The sequence below is a fragment of the Macrobrachium rosenbergii genome, chromosome 4, assembly GCF_040412425.1.
Source record: "Macrobrachium rosenbergii isolate ZJJX-2024 chromosome 4, ASM4041242v1, whole genome shotgun sequence".
In the NCBI taxonomy this organism is placed as follows: domain Eukaryota; kingdom Metazoa; phylum Arthropoda; class Malacostraca; order Decapoda; family Palaemonidae; genus Macrobrachium; species Macrobrachium rosenbergii.
Window position 1 is genome coordinate 6,463,322 of NC_089744.1, and position 19,509 is coordinate 6,482,830.

The following is a 19,509-nucleotide window of genomic DNA, read 5'->3' on the forward strand; positions in this document are numbered from 1 at the left end:
TTAATAGAAGACTACCATGAGTTATTAAACAACGAATTGACTTGAAATATAATCGTTGATTTTATAATCAGTAGCATAAAACGAATGCATTTCATCACGGACGTTAAAATTTGAACTATATTCAAGATTATCAAAAGTATACTTCACATTGATATAGAGTTCTGACCGTAAATGATATCTTTTAATTTGGTCATGTTTGGCAACTTAGCGCTAGTGTTTACCCGTGTTACGTTCCATACAGTGTGATGCTGTGGTTAGATAAAGCTCAAGTGTCAGCGTCAGACCTATCATGGTTTTATTTTCTTCTTTGAAGCCAAAGTTGACTTGTCCAGAGTGAAAACCTGAAAATGAACAACTGATTTTGCTTGCAAAGTGGTTTTAAGTATTGTTAATTATTTTTTTATTAGTCACAGAAGGATTATATCTGCAGGTAAATATTTACTCAAGGGTTTTCATAGGTTTTAATAAGGTAAAAATTATCGATTATTATGGGCTAGTCTAATTTACGCCTAGCCTACCCTAGGTAAGACCATCCATAACCCTCACTTGCATTAATTATTTTTGAAGTGTGCCCAGCCTATTAGGCTATGTAGGTATTAGCTGGTTTTTTTCTAGTGAGTTCTGGTAGAAAAGCTTACAAAGGTCGTCAATGGCTTCAGAAGTCTTGTCGAATGGTATTGGCTATTTTGCCATCCTAACCAGATCTTCACAGAGTTCTGTTATGCTAATTTTGGTGGCCTAAGGGGTACTGAGTCATAATGTTATTGGATTAGGCCTGATGATTTAACAGTTCAAGTTCAACAATGTAAAAGATGGGAGAAACACAGCTTAGATATTGATGGTAGAGCTCTTGGTAAAATTTTGTAAGTTGCCAATATAAAATACCACGTAACCTAGTGGTGTTCACTGATTACAATTTTGCCATATTAGTTATGGGGTTGGGGGGGGGCTGTATTGTCTTACCTTATATGTTGTAATTTGATGAAAGAGGTCTTTTCAAAAATGTAGGTTACAATTTCATATCGTGTATTGGCAATTTATAAAATAATACCGAGCTGTTGCCGATTTTCACCTTTTTCACTATAGCCTACAGTGCCAGTAGCCTATAGGCTACTCTAGGCTAGACTTGCCAGACTATACAGTGCCAGTAGCTGTTAGGCTACTCTAGGCTAGACCTGCCAGACTATACAGTGCCAGTAGCTTATAGGTTACTTTAGGTTAGACCTGCCAGACTATATATACAGTGCCAGTAGCCTATAGGCTGCTCTAGGCTAGACCTGCCAGTCATCAAGTAGAAAGTTGATGAGGGTAGTATACTAAACTGTCTTTAAATGGTTGCATTAAGAATAAAGTTAGCTAGAGATTTGCATCAGAAGTTATTGTGAATTGCATTAAATGGATCAGTTGTAGGCCATTGCTTCAGCTGTTACGCTACATTTGGTAAAGAATATTCCAGCAGATTTTTTATGTTATTGTTTTCTATCTTGTTAGAACTGCTTTGGAATTCAGTGCTGTTTTATGGCAGCAGGAGTAAAATATGGTCATTAATTAGAATATGTCATTAAAATATATTTTATCATCTGTAGGTCCACCAAGTGATGGATTGTTAATGATAGAAAAGAATCTCAAGTTCTCATTGTACACCAAGGTAAGTTTGGGTAGCAGATTTTCATGTTACTGTTATTATTTATAATATTTTGCTATCTGTTTTATTAATATTGCTGTCTAAGTGACATATAATTTATAAATATTGGTTTTGTATTATTTTACTTTGTAACTTTGATGAGTTTTTCTGTATGTTTTGATTAATTTAATGATTTTGATTTTCGCAAATGAAAATTTTTCAAATAATGAATACACTAACATAATTAAAAAATTACGACTTGTCATGAATATACCCCTCTCCATAGCTAATACAGCAAAACTGTGTTTACTGATTAATGTATTAGCTATGGAAACCATTCTGACAAGTCGTAAATGTCTCTAATGTCATATTTGCTAATGTTACATCCATTTTATAAACCTCAAAATCATTCAAACTATCTGTGTCCATAAGATTCCATTTTAACTGATGAGTTTTTATTTGTTTTGTTAATTACTGTTGATTTTCAAAATTTTTCAAATAAAGCACTAACACAGTCTTTACATAGGGATTTTGCTTGTGACGCAAGCTGGAATGGCTGTTAACTTTCAGACAAGGTCGTTAGTTACCGATGGTGGGGGGAAGCCCAGCCCACCTGTCGGTCTGCACTCCACTGTGCTTTAGGCCACCGTCATGCAAAGATGTCTCTTTGTTCTACTCGTTGTTTTTTGTGTATATGAGTGTGTTTGTTTGTTTTATATCTATAATGCAAACCCCTAACTTGCAACAGCCTTGGGAGAGGAAAGCATTGCCTAGGTAAAAGCAAACCTTGTAATTGGTTCCTCTCCTCCGTAGAGATAGATCCTCATACTTTGTGTACGTCATGCAGGAAGTGTGACTGTAATCAAAATAGTCCATGTAGTGAGTGTTGAGTCTGGCCTTCCAAAAAGTGGGTGAAGTTTGCTCGGAAAAAGAAGAGAGGGAGAAGAAAGTTTCTCTGGTGTCATCAGAGTGCATTACTCTGCAGGTGACAACGAAGATTCTCTTTGATTCCTTCTTGCCCCCGGCCAAGCTTCCACCTACTGTTGCTACTCGTAAGGGAGCGGTTTCTCTGCCGCTGTTTCCTACTACTTTGTCAGTAGAGAGCCAGTGTAGGGGAACAGTTGAACCATTTTACTACTCTCCAGCAGTCTCCGTTCACTTGGAGGGGGAATTGGCCTTGGGAGGACACTCCTCCTTGGGGCAAAGGGAGGTGACTTCACCTAACCCGACTTGTCTTACAGGTGTTGTGGAGCCCAAGGGGCTTGGGGAGTTATGGCCATCTCTAGGCCTCCTGGGGTAACCAAGTGTTGAGGTTTGATCTCCCACTCGAAGGCCTCCAAAGGCCTGCCAGTAACTGCTTCCACATATTATTTATGGTGTCTACCGGCTAGAGGGCCACCACTACGTCAGTGATACCTTTGAATATGCCTCTGATAGTGTGCCCACAAGTGTGGCCCTCTACATCATCTTCCCCTGGTGATGTCCTTCTCCACACCCTGCTGTCTAAGGCCTGCTAAAATTGGAAGAAGTCGAAGAAGAGGAATCGAAAGTCATTGTCATAGTCTTCATCTACATTTTTGTTGTGTGCTGTCACCTCCTCCCCTTCTTCCAAAGGTAGTAAGTGGAGGAAGAAGAAGGCTGCCTCTCCCAGCCTGAAGAAGTTCTGTAGGGCTTCTGACAGTTAGCCTTCTTCCACAGAGAAGGTTACGGTGTCTCTTGCTAGCGGTACTACCAGTACTGCAGCTCCAGTTGGCACTGGCATGAGTGCAACAGCTGCCCAGGTTCCACGGACCCGTGGTGCACCTGTTCTGATCCAGGGAAGTCACCTTCCCTGGGCCATTAAGGGTAATGGTCTATGGAGCAGATGCCTGGGTAGTGGATGTCCTATGGGTAGGATATCTACTACCCTTTTGGGTTCCCGCCACCCCTCACCAACAGCCCAGCCCGCTTCTAGATATACATTCCCGCCTCACTGAAGGATCTCGCCCTGCGAGAAGAGGTGAAGGCGATGCTGAAAAAAGGCACTGTAGAAGTCATGACAGACCAGCCTAAGGGGTTTTCCCTAGGTGCTTATCAGAATGTTCACCCTTGTGTCAGCTTGGGCCCATTCACATGGGATATGTCTTCTGGGGTATCTTGACTATTGGCTAGTCCTGGCGAGCTCTTGGTCACAGTTGCTCCATGACAGAGACCGACTTCTCGAATTTTGTCGCGACCTGGGAGTCCTGATCAATTTCGAGAAGTCCAATCTCACACCCAAGCTGAGGATAAAGTATCTGGGCATGCTGATAGATATGGCAGCAGCAAGAGTTTACTCCTCAGACTCGCGTATCAGCAAGTTCAGAGGGGCAGTGCAATTCCTGTCTTGACTGGAACAACCAGCTTGACAGTGGCAAGTCTTTCTCAGTCACCTGTCATCCTTGGAGAACCTGGTCCCTCATGGGCAGCTTCACCTTCATTCCCTTCAGTGGAGAATGAAGGGGTTTTGGTCTCTGGCAAGGGACTCTGTTCTTCCTGATTCCTCTCTCGGAGGAAGTAGGGAAGGACTTAGCCTGGTAGCTACCTGAAAGGAACCTAGTAATAGAAGTGCCATTAGGCACACCCCCTCCCGAGATGCTTCTCTTTACAGATGCATTGACTGAAGGATGGGGAGCACACCTTGAAAAGTTGCTGGTTTCAGGTGTGTGTAGCCGGAACAACAGACACCTACACATCAATTTTCACTTATACAACTTACCCGGTAGTTACATATAGCTGTCGTCTTTGGCGTCACGGCAGTATTCAAATTTCGCTAGCGCTATCGTTACAAAGGTGATCCCTCTACCCCCGCCCTCTATCGGGGTATCGGGAACCGTCCCAAGAACACTTCATTAGTTTTTTGCCGTGCCGAACCGGTATCGGTTCTGCTGCTGGTAGTATTTCTCAACAATTCGAACTTCTAATTCCTTTTTGGTGAAGTACTCGGTTTGTTGTTTTTGCTGGCGCTAGTTATTGCTTGAGAGTTATTATTAGTTGGACTATTATGTCTGATTCTGGTTCTAGTGGTATCCGGTTTTGCAGCAAAGGCTGCAAAACCAGGCTTGTTAAGCTTAGTCTAGATCCGCACACTTCGTGCTTTTCATGCAGGGGGCAAAAATGTTCTGCTGATTTGACTTGTAACGAGTGTGAACTTAACTTTGTCTGACTGGAGTGCTTTGGGGAAGTACATGAAGAAGCTAGAAAGAGATAGGATTAGGAAGGCCTCTTCTAGGTCTTCGAGGTCAGGAGGTAGTCAAGAGGTTTTTGTAAATCCTATTATTCCTGCTCCCCCTGTAGTTCCTGTAGTTTTACCTTCCCCGGACACCGTTTCTCCCAATCCTGATACCGTGTCAGTCCTTAATGCGTTTATGTCTTCCATTCAGAAAATGGGGACAATTTGTGATTGTTAGTAGACCGCAGTGATAATACGAGTGTTGTGCCTTGTGTTAGTGTTGTGGAGGAGGTAGCTTCTCGGCCCATTCACGCTCCCAGGTCTAGGCCCTGTCAGGCCCCAGGTTCCAGGGAGAAGGCATGCCGAAAGCCGAAAGGAGGTGAGTGGGACCTGCTCCCGAGTAGTTGCCCCCTCAAGCAGTCCTGTTGCCGCTTCCCAGGCTGCTGGCCCTCACCACCGAAAAGGTGAGGAGCGGAGAGTGTCGAGTGGATCCAGTTGGAGTTCCTCCCCGCCTAGAGGTTGGCGTTTGCGACTCTTCTAGACCTTTGAAGAGGTCTCGTCTGCTTTCTCCATTGAAGATTCCTAAGAAGAAGGCTCTTCTGGAGGATCCTTCCCCCTCCTGTAGCTTTGGGCAGAACCGAGAGGCTTTCTTCGTCGGACTCGTCTCATTCGTTATCGGCGGATCCTCCCTGTCAGGCGATTACATCTGATAGGCCTGCTCCTTTGGCGCCAGCGACTCCTGTGACTCCTGTTCCTGTGGCGCCTACTCCAGCATTCGATGGACCTCAACAGCTTGTGATTGACGGAATTAACGCCCGTTTGGACTCGATTTTACAACTTTTGTCTAAAAATCAAGTCTCTTCTTTGGCTCCTCCTACGATGCCAGCGGCGCCACCCATCGCCTCGTTCTATCGCCCGGTAGCGCCGCCGCGCTTGCGCCTCCGTTGGCGCCACCTTTGGCTGCTGTGCCGATTGCGCCTCCTTTGGCGCCTCCTGTGATACCAGCGGCGCCCGCCTCGACGACTATGTCTGCCGCTCGGTAGCGCCGCCCGCTTGCGCCTTCATTGACGCCCCTGTCGTTGTGGTAACGACGGCTCCGCCTTGGCGCCACCTTCGTTGCTGTATCAACTGCGCCTCCTTTGGCGCCTCCGATGGCTCCTCAACAGGCTCAATCTCTTTCGGTGACACAGCAAGAATATGTCACTAGCCTTCCAGCCCCGCTCGTGTAACTCAAGTCTCAGTTCAAGGAGACTTGGATGAAGATGTTGTCCAGCTGGACTTATCCCCAATTTCTGACGAACTCCTCTCGGGCTTAGAGGAGCAGTGTAAGGAGGAGAAGTCTCCGCAACTCTCTTCCTACAAGAAGCTCTTGAAGTTCTTTATTGAGAACTTCCTGATTCGTTCTCGCCTGCGGCTCCTCCGTCTCCTGGGTCCCAGTACAAGAGGGACAAGGCTTCTGTTTCTTCTTCGGACTTTACCAAACTTGTCCTGTCCGTCTCGGCGAAGAAAGGCCTTAAGAAGATGGATGCGTGGCTGGCCGAGAAGAGGGAAATTGGAAAAGAACGTCTTCTGTCTTCCCCCTCCTCGTCGTTCCTTCCGTAACCGGAGTTGGTATGAGACTGGGGAAATGTTTTCCCTGGGTGTGGCTGCCTCCGCACAGGGGACTTCTCCAGTCTCATGGATGCCAGTAGGAGGACCGCACTTAATTCTGCGAAAGGTCTTCTTTACGTCCTCCGAACTGGATCAAGTTTTCAGAGCGTATTTCGGACTCTTGAAATTGTGAGCTTCCTGGACTGGGCGATTGCGGCCTTAGCCAGGAAGATTAAGGATTTTAATCTTCCTTCGAGCTCTTGGATGATGTGGTAGGAGTAGTGGATTGCATGGATAGGGGCATCTGCGACAGTGCAGTAGAACTGGCCTCTTTATTTACGACAGGGTTCTCAAAAAGAGGCAACTTTGGTGCTCCTTCCTAGCAAAAGGTGTTTCTTCAAGCCAGAAGTCGGCTCTCTTGTTTTCTCCTTTAAACAAGGCTCATCTGTTTCCGCAAGAGTTAGTTGCTGCAATTTCCCAGGCATTAGCCCAGAAGTCAACCCAGGATCTTTTGTCGCAGTCTGCCAAGAAAGCGAAGAGACCTGTGCTTTCTACCGCTTCTTCTGTGCGCGGTGTTTCGTCCCCCGCTTTCTCGTATGGACAGTATAAAGGAAGACCCTCTAAACGTGTTTTTGGCAGGGCCAGAGGAAAGGCAAAGCCACGCCTAGAACCTCGTCGGCCCCAGAGAAGAAATGAACCTTTGTCCTCCATTCAGCTGTAGGAGCCAGACTGCAAAGGTTCTGGCAAGAGTGGCAACAGATCTCGGCAGACCCTTGGACGATCCAAGTTTTGAAAAGAAGGATATGCCATCCCTTCCTTTCCAAACCTCCTTTAGTGGAGGCTCCAGTTTCTTTACAGGCGTACTCGCACAACTCCGCGAAACTAGACGCCCTTCGCTCAGAAGTCCGAGCCATGCTGGAGAAGGAAGCGATAGAACAGCTTCATGCCCCTCTATCTCCAGGTTTCTACAATCGTCTGTTCCTGATTACGAAAGCATCAGGGGGATGGAGACCCGTCCTGGACGTGAGTGCGTTGAATGTCTTCATTCAGAAGACAAAATTCTCCATGGAGACAACTCAGTCGGTCTTGGCGTCTTTACATCAGGGGATTGGATGGTTTCGATAGACCTCCAAGACGCTTATTTTCACGTCCCGATACATCCAGCTTCAAGGAAGTTCTGAGGTTCGTCTTCGAGGACAGGTTTATCAGTTCCGTTCCCTCTGCTTCGGTCTGTCGACAGCCCCGCAAGTTTTCACAAGGATCCTGTTGTCAGTAGCCAGACATCTTCACCTGGAAGAATTCGAGTTTCCATGTACCTCGACGATTGGCTGCTCAAAGCTGCTTCGAGGGAGAGCTGTTTGGAGGACCTATCAAAGACTCTTCAATTAACGAAGTCTCTAGGCCTCATTATCAACGAGAAGAAGTCTTGCCTTACTCCCAGTCAGCAGATTGTCTATTTGGGAGTGAGTCTGGACTCTCAGACTTTTCAGGCTTTTCTGTCCAACCAACGGATAGCCTCATGCCTGCAGAAGATAGACGACTTTCTGCAGAGGAAGATTTGTTCCTGAACGAATGGATGAGCCTCGTGGGAACCTTAACTTCAGTGGAGAAGTTTGTAAAACTGGGGCGCTTAAACCTGAGACCACTGCAGTTTTACCTGCAAGAGAAGTGGCCCAGAAACAGTTCCCGGACTCCTTCACATTCGCCATTTCGGAAAAGATAAAGGAGTGCCTCCGGTGGTGGAGGTCAGAAGGAAGGCTGTCACAAGGACTTCCTCTTCAGCTTCCGAACCCAGACCTAACTCTTTTTTCCGACGCCTCGGACAAGGGCTGGGGAGCGACTATGGGGACAAAAGAAGTTTCGGGCCAGTGGCAAAGAGAAGAGAGAAACTGGCATATCAATCGAAAAGAACTAAAAGCGGTTCACTTAGCCCTGTTAGCCTTTCAAAAAGAAGTGGAAGGCAAATGCGTCTTGGTCCAGGCGGACAACACGACCGCTCTGGCATACATTCGGAAACAGGGGGGCACTCACTCGTGGTCCCTCTACGAGACCTCGAGGGAGCTTCTAGTTTGGACGGAGGAGATCGGGACCAGACTAGTAACGAGATTTATTCAAGGGGAGAAAAATGTAGCAGCGGACCTTCTCAGCAGAAAGAACCAGGTCCTATCCAACGAGTGGACTTTACATCCCCTAGTTTGCAAGGAGCTTTGGAAGATATGGGGACGCCCGCTCATAGATCTTTTTGCAACCGACAAAACGACTCGGCTGCCCCTTTACTGCTCTCCAGTTCCAGACAACAAAGCGGTTTTCGTGGATGCAATGTTCATGGACTGGTCGGACCTGGACCTGTATGCCTTTCCCCGTTCAAGATCCTGCGGCAGGTAATCTCCGAAGTTCTCAAGCCATCGAAACGTAAGGATGACTCTGGTGGCTCCATTCTGGCCGTCCAGGAGTGGTTCCCGGACCTTCTAAACCTACTGTCAGACTTTCCGAGACTTCTGCCAGAGAGACCAGATTTACTCAGACAGCCGCACTTTCAGAGGTTCCACCAAAACTTGTCCGCTCTTCATCTTGTCGCCTGCAGACTGTCAGGAGACTCATCAGAAAGAGAGGCTTTTTCAAGAGAGGCTTGGAAGCTATCGCGAAGCCAAGAAGAGAATCCTCCGACAATGTTTACCAGGCAGAAGTGGACACAGTTTAGGTCCTGGTGTCGAAGAGAAGGCGTGTCTTCTTCTTCGGCGTCTATAGCAGATATGGCCGATTTTCTCTTGTTCCTCCACAGAGAGAAAAAGCTTGCTGTACCTACCATTAAAGGGTATAGAGCCATGTTAGCTTCGGTCTTTCGACATAGGGGTCTTGAAGTGTCTTTGAGTCAAGACCTTTCAGATCTGATTAGATCATTTAATACGTCAAAGAGAGACCAGAAGAGACCAGTGGCGTGGAATCTTGACGTAGTGCTGAGATGGTTACGGTCTCAGTCCTTTGAACCGATGGCGAATATCTCCTTGAAGAATCTCACGAAAAAGACTCTTTTTTTGGTAGCTCTGGCTACGGCCAGGAGAGTAAGTGAGCTACATGCGATTGACAAGAGTAGGCTTTGCTAAGGGAAGGCAGTATGTATGTCTACTCTTGGTTTCTTAGCCAAGAACGAAGACCCGTCTAGACCTTGGCAAGAGAGTTTGAAATTAAGGACCTTTCCCAATTGCTCGGTCCCGAAGAACCCGAAGGTACCTCTGCCCTGTGAGAGCTCTCAAGTTCTACGTTCAGAGAACGAAGAAGCTCAGAGGTCCCAATGACCACCTCTGGTGCTCGGTTAGAGATCCTTCGAGGCCTCTCTCTAAGAATGCCCTTTCTTTCTTTTTGAAGCCTGATAAAAGAAGCTCATGAGCAGTGTGCTGACTCGGAGATGAGTATTCTTAAGGTAAAGCGCATTGAGATTAGAGCGGTTTCGACTTCTGTAGCCTTTAGCAGAAACTTATCTGTGAAGGACTTGGTTAAGTCCACCTTTTGAGATGCAAGTCAGTGTTTGCATCGCATTATTTAGTGGACGTGCAAACTGTTTTCGAAGAGTGCAGTACGCTGGGGCCCTTTATTGCGACTGACACGGTGTTGGGGAGGGTGAAAGGAGTCCGCTCCTTAACTAACATTTTCACCTTGGTGTTGGGGTTGTTGTTTTTGAAGGTTGCCTGGAGATACATGATGTGTTAGTATCTTCCAGTTTTTAATCTTTGGTATTGGTTTTATGGTAATGTTAGGTGATCCCTCGTTTTGTTATTCGTTGTACTGCGCCTGATCAAGGGCATCAGACTTGTCCGCACGCAGCCATGTTCTCTACGGCAGGTACTGTTTTTATTGTGTCCGACACACGGATCCCTTATATCCTCTCGGCACAATATAAAGGCCAGCAGACTACAGAGGCAGTAACCACTGAGTCAGCTACCTTTAAAGGTAAGGAACCTATGTCTAACTTGTTGCAAGTAGATAATTCCAAGAATTTTATTAGCTGCCAGGGCCCCACCTCCTCAAGGTGCCAATCAGCTATATGTAACTACCGGGTAAGTTGTATAAGTGAAAATGAAATTTTTATGATAAAATAACGTTTCACTTATACTTACCCGGTAGTTACATAATCATAACCCTCCCTCCTCCCCTCACCTGGGCAGTTGGGCAAAAACTTATGAAGTGTTCTTGGGACGGTTCCCGATACCCCGATAGAGGGCGGGGGTAGAGGGATCACCTTTTGTAACGATAGCGCTAGCGCGAAATTTGAATACTGCCGTGACGTCAAAGACGACAGCTATATGTAACTACCGGGTAAGTATAAGTGAAACGTTATTTTATCATAAAAATTTCATATTCTAGAACTCAAGGCAGCGTTTTTAGCCCTACAAGAGTTTCAGGATTGAGTGATGGGGTGCTCCATGGCACTGATAAGTGACAGTACCACAGTAAATCAACAAGCAACAAGGGATTGGTTACCCTTCAGCTCCACATGTTGGCGGTGCAGGTGCACAAGTGGGTGGTAGCACACTTGGTAGAGCTGTCGGCCAGGTACAGCACATTCAGGGGAACTGGAACGTGTTGGCAGACAAACCCAGCTGCCAGAGTCAGGGATAGGGACAGAATGGTCCCTACACCCATACATTGCGAAAAGATTTAATCATTGGGGTCTACTATCGATCGACCTCTTTGTAACAGGAAGCTGCTGGTGTTCTGCTTGATTGTATCAGGCTCATGGGCAGTATTGGATGCCTTCCAGGGCCCATGGGAAAATCTAGAGGTATATGCCTTTCCGTTTTGTCTGAGTCGTTGGTTGATCAACAGGGTCATGATCACCCCAAGTCTCAGGATGACTCTGGTGGCTCCCAAGTGGCCAGATGCTGAATGGTATCCAGACCTGCTAACTCTACTTTCCGAGGTGCCAATAGAGATTTCCCCTTGGGACAACCTGCTATGCCAGCCACATGTAGAGAGGTATCACCATGCTGTGAATGGACTGTCTCTTCACGCCTGGGGACTGTTCAGTATCTCTTGCGAGTGAGAGGTTTCTCTCGCTGCACAATAACAGAGATGTCTGGATACCTTCGTACATCCTCTGCAGCTGTGTGCCAGGGGATATAGACCATCTTCTGTGGTTGGTGTCATCGACTTTTCATCACTCATCATTTAATCACCCGACATTATCACATGGCATTTAATCATGCATCAGATTATCTGAAATTTCATCATTCGATTTTTCGCCATCATTTCATTTCATCACTTGACTTTTCATCATCATTAAATTTCATCATCATGACTTTCCATCTCTTTCATATAACTGAAAATCCATTATATGATAATAATCTTGCAAAATTTCATACATTGTAGATAATTTAAATTATTATTTTACCTCAGTGGATTGTATTTTATATGTAACTATCTTATCAAGGAGTGAAAAAAAAAAGGGTTTGGTTAAGCATTTTTATTCAAAGACATAAAACAATGAAAGTTTCCCAAGTACTATAGAACAAAGTATAATTATAAAATGAAAATGTTTTAAAGCTGTAATATAAAAATAGTGAAATGTTAAATTCTTAATGTATTTATTTGCATGAAGAATATTGAACATCTTTAAGATGCGTAATAGCATCTGATTGTCTGAACTGACTAACAATTTGTTGTATATTTTTTTTAACAGATAAGTATTTTTTAACTGGTGGTATAGTGGCACTGACAATTCCTTGCATTAAATTTAATCGATGAAAGGCAATGTCCTTAAGTAAGCCGTCCAAAAATGTCCGTAATCTTGGATGGTTGCACTGGAATATTGATTGAAGGGCATAATACCAACCTTCACCACATTTTAGTTCTTGCAACTCCCTCTGCTGCATTTCCAAAATAATTCCATTTTTCAATCGAAAACAAGGGACATCTTGTTGCTGCATTTCGTTTACATCTTCCACGAATATATGTGTGCTCAGAGTACAACAACAGCTCATCTGTACACGCGTGTTCAGGCATTGCATCTGCTAAAATGTCAAATGATTCTTCCACTGAATCAGGTGGAACAAGAGCCAAGGTTGGTAAGCAGAGTATTAATGTTGCTAATTCTTGACTGGATTTCATTGCAGTTTTCATCCCCAACTCATGAGCTTTTCTGTACACACATTGGGAGAAATGAAAGAAACAGCCTTTAATTTCTGTGTTAGGGTAAGAGATTTGAAATTCGGTCTTGGCTGCCCTTTCGAAGTCTACTAGAATTTGTTTAGGATCTGCTTCTGAAACTAGTTCTCGAACAGCAGCAACCATTCTCTTATAGGTGTTCCCATTTTTGTTGTATGAAAGCGCATATATTGCAGCTGGAAAAATACAGATGGTACTACTTTAAAAGTTCCATCTGCAAGCCAAAGATCAGCAAGGGGTAAACCAGCTACCATTTCTTGGTCGCCAAACAGTAAGAATCTTAATGGGTCTTCAATACTAGAGTTATGCAAAAGAATTTCTTTAAATTTCTCAAGTACTTCAAAATCTATAGAGTTTGATGAATGACCAAGGGCATCCGAATTCTTTGTAACTCGTTGTAGCGTACATTGAAGACTTGGTTTCATCGGTAATCTGATAATAGTTTCACTTGATAAATGTTGACTTTTATATAAGTAACTTACCCAGTAATTATTTAGCTAAGAGTTTCTGACTCGATGGCAGCTTCAAATTTGAAATTCGCAGTAGCGATAGCTTTTTGTTTATGTAGGTGACTAACCCCGCCCACTTTCGGGATGAAAGGGAGAAATAACTAAGCCAAGAGCCTCACTTTTGTTTCTGCCGGCTTAACAGCAACACAGTGTTAAGAAGCAGCTTGATTTTGGTTTTCGGCTTAAAAGTGTTACCTTTGGGTGATGTATTTTCGGCTCGGTAGCCTTCGGATTGGTATTGCTTGACTGATTTATATAGTATTTTTCGTTTTTGACTATTGTTCTCTTAGGAGATTGACTCATTTGTATTTCGACCCTGTTAGCTAGTAATTAGTAATTATGTCAGATTATGCGCATCGAGTATTAAGTATTGTAGCAGAGGTTGCAATACTCATTTGACCAAGGCATGTTACGATTCACACACCCTATGTACGACATGCAGAGGACAAATTTGTTCAATTGACTTGACTTGTGAGGAATGCTGTGAATGGGACAAAAAAAGTGGAAGACATTAACTTCTCACCTAGCAAAATTAGAAATGGATCCTAAGAGAAAAGCAGCTGCTAGAGCTGAGGTTAAATTAGCTACTCTAGACGTGACTCAGGAATCTGGTGAGGTTATTATTCCTTCTCTCCCTTCTCCTGCTAAAGTAATTCTTCCTATTCCCAGCCCTCCTCCTGCACCACCGATCTCCGCTCCTGGTTCCCTTGTTCCCGACCCGGATCGCTAAGCCAGTCTTGAATCAAAATTCGATAAGAAGTTTGATATTCTTGAAAACACAGTGGCACAGTTGGGTGATTCCATGCGTATCCTCATGGACAAATTTAGTGCAAAGTGTTCTAGTGATGTGTTTGTGGAGGAGGTGGTTACCCGTCCCACCAATGCTCCTAGCCAAAGGTCACTGTCATACTTCCCCAGCCCCAGGAGGAGGCATACTGGAGGCCCAAGGGAGGTCGTTGGGGTCTGCCCATGGGTAGTCGCCCCCTCAATCGCACCTGTGTCATCCCAGGTGTCGACCAAAGGCACACATTGGAAAGGTGTGCCTAGTTTTCATAATCTCTTGTCCAGTTCGGGAGATTCTAGCCCTTCTCATGGATGTCAGTGGAGATTCTCGGACGAATCTCGTCCGTTGAAAAGGTGCATGCCTCCCAGGGACCAGTCCCCTCAGTGTTACTGCAAGAGGTTCAGGGAACGATCCGGTAGTCCGCAGCCTTCTTGCAGCAAATGGGACAGTCCCGAACGTTTTTCTCAATCAGAAGCTACCAGATCATCATCTGTGTCCAGCAAGAGGACTAGCTTTTCAGCCAGTAGGGAACCTTCTTGTGATAGTTAACGCTCATCTTTCGAGCACCTGTCCGGGATCAGGGACGTCTCTTTAGTAGCTGAGCGCCCGTTGACTGCCAAGCTCCCAGTAGAGACCGAGCGTTCATTAGTAGCTGAGCACCCAAAAGATAAGAAGTGCCCAGTAGTGCACCTGCATTGCGTGGCACCAGAAGACCTTTCGGCGCCAACTCATTCGGTTGAGTGCCAGGATTGTTTGATGCCCACTCCTGTTTTATGGACATCCTCATTGAAATGCCAGTTTTCTTCACCTACTCATTCGATTATTGCTTTGTCCACTCCCAGATTGGACCCGTCCATGGCACCAGTGCAGAAGCAGTTAGACAGTATTTTGGTATTCTTAAGAAGTTGACTTCTTTGGCTTCAGTAGCGCCTGAAGATCCCTCATTGTGCCCAGTCTCATCGGAGGGGGAAGATTTAGGACAGAACTCCACCCCGTCGTCTTATGCTGCCTCACTGAATTATTTACTGGATAATTTTTCAGATTTCTTCTCTCCGGCAGCCCCTTCTTCTCTGGCTTCCTCATTTATGGTAAGTGACTTAACCGGGGAATCCTCGAGACTTCCCAAAGGGGTTCTATCTTCTTCATCTAAGAAGGCTATGAGAGAAGTGGATCTCTGGCTCTCGGAGAAAAGACACCAGGGCAAGGCATGCTTTAGTATTTGCCTTCTCGCCTTCCAGCCAGGGGATATAGGTCATATGTGACCGGAGAGCCCCCCCCCCCAGGTTGGCTGCCCTCTCCCAGGGGGACTTCTCTGGCCTCATTGATTTGGCCCATAGGTCGGCTTTTGCTTCAGCAAAGACCATGTTCTCTGCATTGGAGATTGATCTTTTGCTCAAGAACATGTTCAAGGTGTTTGAAGTGTTTAGTTTTCTAGATTGGGCTGTAGGGGCCTTGGCAAAGGTCAGAGATTTGGATCTGCCACAGGATATTGCTGCTGACTGGAGGAGTGTTCTCTCCTGTGCTGTTAAAGCAATTCGAAATGGTTCTTTCGAGATTTCCTCCCTCTATGCTATGGGGATTTTGAAGAAGAGGGAACTCTGGATTTCGTTTGTATCTAAGGGTGTCACTCCATCGCATAAATCAGCTCTTATCTTCTCGCCCTTGGATAATACACACCTTTTCCCGCAAGCAACGGTAGAAGTGGCTTCTCACCTTCATAAGAAATCTACACAAGACCTCTCGCAATCTATGAGACGTACAAGAGAGTGGAACGCCCTCCCTTTCAAGTCATCTTCTCCTCTTCAGCCCCAACCCTTTCGAGGAGACAGACAGAGAGCACAATCAAGACTGCGGACTTCTGTACGTTTCGCCCCACGTGTGGCCAAGAGACCTTCCACCAGACCTACAACCTGCAATTGAGTCTTCAGTCCTTCATGCACCTGTGGGAGCCAGACTCAACTGTTTTGGGGAAGTTGGAGAATGAGAGGAGCAGATCAATGGGTGATAGAAGTATTAAGGGAAGGGTATTCTATCCCCTTCAAAGAGAAACCTCCCTTATCCAGCTCTCCCGTCAAATTGACGGCGTACTCCATAGGATCAACGAAGTATTTAGCCCTCTCGGAAGAAGTGTCTTCTCTACTCAAGAAGAAGGTGATAGAAGTGGTGGAGAATATAGAATCCAAGAGTTTTTACAACACGTTTATTGTAGTACCAAAAGCCATGGGAGGATGGAGACCAGTACTTGATGTGAGCTCTTTGAATGTTTACGTAGAGAAAATAAAGTTTCATATGGAAACAGTCCAGTCTGTCCTATCATCCATTCTTTGAGGGGACTGGATGATTTCTCTTGATATGAAAGATGCTTACTTCCACATTCCCATCCAGCAGGACTCAAGGAGGTACCTGAGATTTGTTCATGGAAATCAAGTTTTCCAGTTTCGAGTGCTATGTTTTGGCCTGCAACAGCACCACAGGTGTTCACCTAAGTTCTCGCCCCATTGGCCAATTAGCTTCATTTCCTGGGAGTGAACATATATTTGGATGATTGGTTAATACGCTTGCCCACGAGAGAGAGATGCAAGGGGGACCTTCAAAGGACATTGCTTTTGACTCAGGATCTAGGTTTGCTGTTGAACCTTCAAAAATCCCAACTGACTTCTCAACAGATTCTGTATTTGGGGATGAAGATCGACTCTCAAAATTTTCAGGCTTCTCCCTCCCCCAAAAGGATAGAAGCCTGCCTCAAGAAAGTCAACCTTTTCCTTTCCCTACAGAAGTGTTCAATGGGTGAGTCTCCTGGGCACTCTGTCATCGATTGAACAGTTTGTGAGGTTGGGAAGGCTGTGAATGAGGCCTCTACAATTCCTTTTGAGAGTTAGTTGGTATTGCAAGATAAATCAGGACGTATGCATTTTCCCGATAACGCAAGAGATAAAGGAGGACCTGCGCTGGTGGAACAACACAAGCAGACTTTTGGAGGGAAAGTCTCTTTCGGTAGTGAACCCCGAGCTAGCCTTCTCCGATGCATTGGACGTAGGTTGGGGAGCTCTCTTGGAGGGAAAAGAAGTTTCCGGAGTTTGGTCCCAACAAGTGAAGGTTCTGCATTTAAACATCAAAGAACTGAAAGCCATCCATTTGGGACTGCAACATTTCGCAAGGGAAGTACATGACAAAGTAATTATGGTGCATGTGGACAACACAACATTCTCCCTTTGCAAGACTGCCAGAAGTCTCCTTCTTTGGGCAGAGCAGAACCGGACCAGCTGTTAACGCGGTTCATTCAGGGGAAGTGCAACTTATTGGTAGACGAACTCAGTTGTTGGATAGTTGTCGCAAACAAATCCTCCCGACAGAGTTGGACCCTGGACCGTCAAGTATGCTCTGACCTGTGGAAGTTATGGGGAGAACCGATGGTGGATTTGTTCGCAACACCGAAAAACCACCCTCTTCCCCTGTTCTGCTCACCGTTTCCAGACCCACGACCCTGGGCAACAGATGCGATGATGCAAAATTGGTCAGGACTGGTTGTGTATGCCTTCCCTCCGATGTTGTGAGGGAGGTTCTGAAGAAGCCCCAATGGCATCGAAGCACCAGGATTACATTGATAGCTCCCTTCTAGTCGAGGAAAGAGTGGTTCCCGGAGCTTCTTGAACTATTAGTAGACTTCCCATGCCTTCTTCCAACAATCCCAAGCCTACTCAGACAACCCCATTACAGGAAATTTTATCAGGACACATCCACTCTGGCCCTGACAGGGTTTTGACTGTCCGTGAACTCTTGCGAGCGAAAGGCTTTTCAAGAGCTGTGGCAGAAGCTATTTCTAAATGTAGAGGACATTCTACTAACAAAGTCTATCTGGCAAAGTGGGCAGCATTTAGACTTTGGTGTAAGAAGAATAGCCTCCTCTTCTAAAACCACTATAACTCAAGTGGCGGACTTTCTTCTTTACTTGAGATCCACCAGGGGCCTTTCTTTGTCTACGATAAAAGGATATAGAGCTATGCTTAGCTCAGTCTTTAGACACAGAGGTTTAGACATTTCTTCCAACCAGGATATCTCAGATCTTATTAAGTCTTTTGACACGTCCAAGGTTGACAAGGAGGAGGTATGCCCTTGGTCATTAGATGTAGTCCTCAAGTGGCTGTCTGACTCAAGATTCGAACCCATGAGTTCATCATCATTGAAGGATCTGACTAAGAAGACTATTTTCCTGGTTGCACTAGCCACTGCGAGAAGAGCGAGCAAACTGCATGCAGTAGACAGAAGGAAAGATTTTTCTCAAGGTGACTCAGTCTGTTCCCTTACCCTTGGCTTCTTGGTAAAAAACGAGAATCCTTCACATCCATGGCCTCGTTCCTTTGCTATTAAAGGTTTATTGAACATCCTGGGTCCAGAGGAAGAGGAAAGAATACTGTGCCCAGTAAGAGCACGTAGACATTACATCAAGAGGACAGAGAAGATTAGAGGCCCAGCAAGGAATCTTTGGTGTTCGGTTAAGAACCCGGCCAGACCTATGTCTAAAAACGCTTTATCTTTTTTCGTTAGAAACCTGATCCTCGAAGTGCACACTCAAATCGGAGAGAACGTTCTGCCTGGACTTAAAGTTAGAGAGCACGACATGAGAGCAGCGGCTACATCAGTTGTTTTTAAGCATAATCTCTCTCTTACTTCGATCTTACAGACTACATTCTGGAAATGTAGATCTGTTTTTGCTATGCATTATTTATGAGACGTGGAGACGACGTACGAAAATTGCAGTACACCTGGACTGTTGTCCATGGCTGGCATAGTGTTCGGGAAGGGAACATAGGAAGCAACACTTCACACTTTTTTCTTCGCCTTGTCGAGGTGTTGAGTTCATGGGGAGCCTGGAGGGTACAAGGTACCTAGAGTGCCCACCAGTTTTTTCTGTGTAGGGTGGTGGTTATTTATTTATATATGTGCTTTTTATGTGTGGTGTAGGTGACTATTTCTCTGGTTTTGTTTTTATTGTACTATGCTCTGGGCAGGGGCATTTTATCGATGACTTTGTTAATGATCGGAGATTCCTTCGTTGCAAAGTTTACTTCATACTTCATTAGTGATCGGAGTACTCCTCCGTTACGAGGTTGCTCACTTCAGTAGAGGCGACCCTGGCTATACCGCCACGCCGCTACTCGGTTGAGATGAGCGCCAGCCAGAGGCAGTACCTGCCTGCACAGCTCTCTCACCAGGTAAGAAACAACAAGCATTTTTTCAGTGCTAAGCCTATTTATTCTGTTCTCATTTCATCATTTTTAATGTTAGAGTACAAGATGTCCATGAATCCCTCCTCATTCACTGTGGATTCAGCTAAGTAATTACTGGGTAAGTAACTTATATAAAAATGACATTTTTATAATAAAACAAAGTTTTATATGTACTTACCCAGTAATTACGAATGGAGCCCGCCCTCCTCCCCTCACATGGACCTTAGAGCATAAACAAAAGTGGGTGGGGTTAGTCACCTACATAAACAAAAAACTATCGCCACCGCAAATTTCAAAATTGAGGCTGCCGTAGAGTTAGAAACTTAGCTAAGTAATTACTGGGTAAGTATACATAAAACTTTATTTTATTATAAAAATGTCATTTTGACTTCCTATAACTGTCAAGGGTGTTGCTCCTATTC

At 45.2% G+C, this 19,509-nt stretch overlaps 1 long non-coding RNA gene across 1 annotated transcript in view; it reads left to right on the forward strand.

Annotated features, from left to right (window-relative positions):
- The first annotated feature begins 233 nt into the window (after positions 1-233).
- LOC136830211 (uncharacterized) overlaps positions 234-19,509 on the forward strand; it is a 48,601-nt gene continuing 29,325 nt past the window's right edge. The window contains exons 1-2 of the long non-coding RNA XR_010850597.1: positions 234-430; positions 1,587-1,648. This is a non-coding gene — a long non-coding RNA (uncharacterized lncRNA). The remainder of the gene's footprint in view (positions 431-1,586; positions 1,649-19,509) is intronic.